Source organism: Pinus tabuliformis, chromosome 1_1, assembly GCF_031772625.1.
Source record: "Pinus tabuliformis cultivar Carrire ecotype Pingquan chromosome 1_1, CPIR1, whole genome shotgun sequence".
NCBI lineage: Eukaryota > Viridiplantae > Streptophyta > Pinopsida > Pinales > Pinaceae > Pinus > Pinus tabuliformis.
Window position 1 is genome coordinate 749,821,497 of NC_142297.1, and position 6,000 is coordinate 749,827,496.

At 35.5% G+C, this 6,000-nt stretch overlaps 1 pseudogene; it reads left to right on the top strand.

The window, feature by feature from the left end:
- The window catches only part of LOC149216175 (protein transport protein SEC23 A-like), a 28,851-nt pseudogene extending 23,384 nt beyond the window's left edge, over positions 1-5,467 (top strand).
- The last annotated feature ends 533 nt before the right edge of the window (positions 5,468-6,000 follow it).

The following is a 6,000-nucleotide window of genomic DNA, read 5'->3' on the forward strand; positions in this document are numbered from 1 at the left end:
ATACTCACGCGGGTAATCTGAAGCATAAATCACAGAACTTGCATGTTCATTCTTGCACCAGATAGCAGAAAGACCTAAGGTTCTTCCATACACAGACATGGTTACGTGGGTATTGGACAGTGTTGATATAACAGATAGACAATTCAAGTCTCGAGGCCAAGACCTCATTGGGTCATTCACTCCATAAGATTTAAGGCTTATGTATCATCTACCAGAGCCGCAAGAAACCTACAACAAGCAGTTTGTGGAGAAGTTTGCCAAGGAAAATGAAGATTTGGTGGGGTGCACCAAGGACTGGTCAGTAAGGGAAGAACCATTAAAAAAGGACAAACGCAGTATGTACAGTACCCCTACCCCTACCCCTATGTCAATAAGTTTTCATCTGAGTGGCTACCCCTATTAGATGCAGCCACTAATGCCACTATTATGGATTGGGCTCAAATATTGTCTGATAATCTAGCTACAGCTATTTGGAACTACCGGTCCAAAAGAACTACCACTAAGAGGATTTATCCTCCTTTCTATTTAGCTGCTTATGTTATGGATTCATTCTGTTATGTTTCCAAATTTCCTTTAATGGGTTGGAAGTGGACTACTCAGAATCCCTTGCCATTCACATGTATCATAAGAAATTGTGGGATTCCACGTTTATCCCGTGTTTTTACAGAATTTGTCATGGAGTCATGTTACCTCTACACAGAATCTTGTATAATAAGGATGCCCCAAGATTTTCCCCCGAAGAGAAAGTTGACATTCTCCCTGTCGCAAGATGGTTTGGGGAATAATTTTTCATCTATATTAGAGTATTTGGAATTATTTCTTCCCCTCATGTCCTACCATTATATGTTCCCGATAGGTTATTAACATGAGAGATTGCCTACCACACATGCGGGGTGGAAGGTATGAGCAAAGATTTGAAAGGCAAGAAGAAGGCCATTTGGCCACAATTTCCTATGGCCTATGGGGCCTTTTCACTATTTGATTTAGGTCATGCATTTAAATAAGTGGACAATATGTTGTGTCTATGACTGTTCAAGTTTCCAGGGAGACAATTCAATCCCTATGATGTCATTAAGAATTTCACTACTGTTGTCAAGATAAAAGTATTTTCCAAAGAAGATGATCTTTTTGATGGTATCTTTCAACAGAAAAGCACATTGAAAGAAGTTTTGCATATGGCTCAAATTCAATTTCCCCCAGTAGAATTCCAAGAATTCAAACTATACAGATAAAGGAGACTAGCTAACATCCCCTTGGATAAGTTATGCTTGGAACCAATAAGGGAGCCTATTCCCAGTATCAGTTTAGGTGGAAGCTTAGGTACAGACAAGTCCAGATCTAAATCTGGAAAAGAATCACTAGAATGTTCTAAACAATCTGAGATCGACCATAACAAAAGTGAAGGGTTAGTAAGAGATATTGCCCAGTCAAAAGAGCACCCAAAGCTACAGGTCTTCACTACACCACATGAAAAGTTTCCCCCTCCCATCATCCAACCACCAAAGCCAGTGAGAACTGAGTTGGATAAAGAATGGGAAACATTCAATGAATTGATTAATACTAAGGAGCAGAACACAAAGACACCTGAGAGTACAGTGCAGACAATGACTGATATGGTCACTGGAATAGTTAGCAATGCTCCCGAAATGGAGCATATTCCCATTAACCCATCTTCTAATATCATGCTCAAAGTAGAATAGATTCCTCCTCTAGATGTATTTTATAGTTCGTAGCATAAGGCAGTGGTAAGAAGGAAAAGAAAGAAAAGGAAACTGGACAGTGTGCTCTCACCTAAGCTAGAGTAGTTATACGTTCTTTGGCGAGACCCTACCACTGACCATACTGAAAATATCACTAAATTATCTTCGATTGCAGGAGCCTATGCTTCTGCTACCATTGACAAGGCATCCGAGGTACAATAATTACTGAAGGATAAAGAGGAACAAATAACAAGTTTTTCAGCAACATCTATAGCAAGATAGTGCCAACCATGAAGCAGAGGAAAAGTTAGAAAAGTTGCAGAAATATTTTCAACGAATGCAACTGGGATACCAGAACAATTTGGCCAAAAAAGAAAATCAGTTGCAGGTTATGCTTGAGATGCATAGAGATGATCCCAAGCTTACAGAGTTTTTCTCAGAAGCCCTTGCCTTAAATGACCAACTCTTGCAACAGCAAGTGGCATTATGCCAAAGAATATTGCAATGAAGTTCCCATTGTGAGATGAGCGACAAAATTACCAATCAAGTCATGGACTTGCGACATGATTATGATCTAATTGACCAAAGAATTTCTGATTATTTTATCGGAAGAAGGAAGGAAGGTAAGCGCACTCAAAATCAATGAAGCCGACAAAGAAATTCTCTTTAATAAGTGGGACGCACAGATTAGGAATGCAAAATAGGCAGTAGAAGAAGCAGCTACAACAACAAACAATGTCATTGACTATGACAATGAAAACCTGCAAAGAGTAAGCCTCATATCAGAAATCGCTCGTGGATTTCTCCCAAAGGCACAGCAACTGCAGACAAGCTAGAGACAAGAGGCTAAGGAAAGGGCAGAGTCCATTAAGAAGTTAACCAAGTTGAATTGGAATTCTTACTGGCAGTACTTGGTTAAACCACACAGTCAATGCATGACTCTCAAATGCTTTATGAGCTCTGCCTAAAAGATAGCGCCAGCACTTGCCAATTCCATTTTCGCAGGGCAACTAAAATCGGAGGTCGGCCAACCAATGCTCCTGAAGCCAATGCTGAATGCTTGCGATCTCAGAGAACATATACATAGATAGTTAATTTTCAGATTCAGTTTTAATTTTATTTTTGATTTATTTTTTCCTTAGATGAGGACGGTCATTTAAACCTCCTCCTATATTTTCATAATAAATTGTTTTTAGTATTTAGTTAGTAGTATTTTAACCCCTCTCATGCATTTAGAGAGGGGTCCTGAAGTTTGTGAAAAACATTTCCTCAGAACATGCACTTCCACACCCTCAGAGAAGGTTTTGATGAATGAATGGAACGAGATTTATTGATATCTGTGTTTAAATTCTACTACTGAAATGCACTTTTGTACTCTTAGTAGATGTTGAATTAGGAAGAGATAAATCTATATTGTTGAAGCTCATGAGTAGAATTTGTTATCAATGGTACTTTTATCTCTTAATGATTTTTTCTTATTTGTTAAAGTGATATTTATGTTCAGTTATTTATATATGAAGGCTTGAATGTTTGATTTATCATTTGGCACTTTTGTACGGTGATGACTATTCTGTTTATGCTTAACATATGAATGAATTATTATGTGATATGCCTCTCACAATTGTTTCAACTAACTTTTATACAAAATAAATTAATTTTATTGAATTCTTTTCTCATAGCGATTGAATGATCTTTGTTACCAATTGCTGTTAGAAATTATTTTAGATCACATAACTGAAAAGTTAAATCCCGGGTTAGTTTTAGAATTAGATATTTATGTTCATTAGAATACAATTTCATGTTTTAAATTAGACTTAGATTAAAAGCATTTTACTTAGAAATCATTAGAAAAGGAAATATCAATTCTCATCACATACACACAAATTGGGAAACTGGTCCCATTATCCCCAGTCAGACCCACCATCCCAAATGGAAAAGGAGCTGCTTTCAAGGTCCAGACTGGGTGGGTATCCCACTTAGTGTAGAACCAATTTTTGGGGTTTCAACACTACCCAATCATTGCAACCTTGAACATGCACCCTATTGCAAGAAAAATATTAACATAGGATGAATCTTCCTAAGGCTTGTAAGTTGTATTGTTCTATACATGTGTTTAATAGAGACAAACATGGCCCCACACTCCACTATTCATAAAGAGCAGAAGGCCCTAATCATAATATAGATAAGAGCATTGGGGCAATTGAAAGGTCTATTGACTGAAGACATATTTGTTAGCTGATAAGTTGATAACATGACTGAAACTCCTCCCTTGTGTTATCTTGAAGGAACCTTTAATATCCTTGATCGCTTTGAAAGGTTTTTGCTACACCACAATCTCATTAGTAAGGGCCAGAAAATCACTCAATGATTTTTCTTTAATATCTACATCTGATGGAACTTTGGTTTTCGGGATGAAAGGACTCGCCTTAAAGTTATTGTTTTAGTTAATTTCTTGAAGGCCTTCAAAGCACTTTTTTTTCTTGCCACAGAGGGTGTCTATTAATTTATATGTCTAAGATTTGATAATTATTTCAGTATGTGTCTCCTTATTGGATGATTGAGTGGTTGGCACAATGGAATGTTATCCCCTCCACCTATTTCCAAATCTGATGGGGTGGCATATTTGGCTTGCTGTGATGGCTCAAGTAGTAGGCTTACCTCTGTGCCCCCACCTCATGGAGTCTTAGACCTTCCTAAGTCATAAATTCATGGTCTATCTGAATTACGGGATGTTTAATATACTTTTGTTGTTATAATAGCATATGTTAGGTTTGATCTTGGGTCTCCCTTAGATTTATCCAACTAGTTACTAATTCACCATGGTTAAAAAAAATTATTTTGGTATATGACATCCATTATGTTAGGAATTACAATTAGGAATGTAGTGCTAATTAGACACACTATTTCTGTTCTACATCCTCAATTTTACAATGAGCAAACAATAAGTGAAATACAAATTCATGTAAGTCCCAATAATAAAGCCCTAGGAATTAGTTTGGATTCATCACATTAAGGAACAAAAAAATTATGCAAATTTGACATCATATCCTTTTAGGATACTTGAGAGTCTATTGTTTATTGCAAAGTGCATGTTGTGTAATTCTAGGAAGGTGGCTTTGATAATTTCTTTGAAGATCAGTTGCAGCTTGTTCAGCGTTTGTTGCCTTGCCTCCTCTAAGCCTTGACTCCTAGTCAAAATTTTGTGACTATGAGTGGAGGCTTGTGATTGGCAACATAGGGTTGTTAGTCTCATATGAGGCTTGCCTAAGTAGATGCTTCTCCTCCCAAATTTAAAGTTAGAGTGTATTTTGTATTCATTCATGACCATATGTATGATGTCACACTTCGGTGTTATTCCAGGTAGATATCCCTTTTAATCAACATGCCACTCCAGTAGGAACCATTTATTTAACATATGCACTTTGATTTAAGACATAAAAGGTGAACATGCATTAGTTTGTTTTTCTTTTATTCATTTATTTTTATCTCAAGTTATAGAGCATGTCTTTTTGATGTCAATTCAAACATTTTTTCTTTTGATCATGATGGAAGCAATCATTATGAAATACATTTAAATAACTTGGTGATTTTTATGTTTTCTTTTCCAAAGTAGGGGTGAAGATCTTGCTGCTCAGGAAGGAAAAAGTTCAACAACTTTAGTAGCTTGCATAACCCTTGTAGAAGAGATAACAAAACAATGGTTTCCTTCTCCTCACATTCTTTCATTTAAATTTAGCTTTATATCTCTTCATCTTTTTTGTCTATAATCTCTTTTATGAATTGCTACACTCTTTTCTGCTACGCAATATTAAAACCTTGTACATCATCTAATGAGGCTCTTGAGCAATTTAAATTTAGAAACAATATTCATTGCTAATTCTCATAACATTTCTAACATATTTCTTATATTAGAAAGGAAAATATATACTTGTGTAATGTTGTCAACCTTTTCATGTTCATGTTCCAATTTGGCAATGATGGAATTCAAATTTTTTCGTGAAATTTGAAATAATTTTTCCATTAAATTCATATATATACATACACATTTAATTCAATTAAACAATAACCAACATTACATATTAAATATATAATTTATTATTAATATTGTTATCTATACATTAATGAAACACATTTTTTTCCAAGAAAAACATCTTTCTATTTGATATTTCAATTGTGAAAGAAGAATATCCACTGGTCTACCTAAGAAGGCCTAAATAGTATTCATTTTTGAAAAAAAAGTACAACATTGAAGTCTGTTAAGAAGTCATATATCAACTTTTATATAGTCATCCCAATCTTG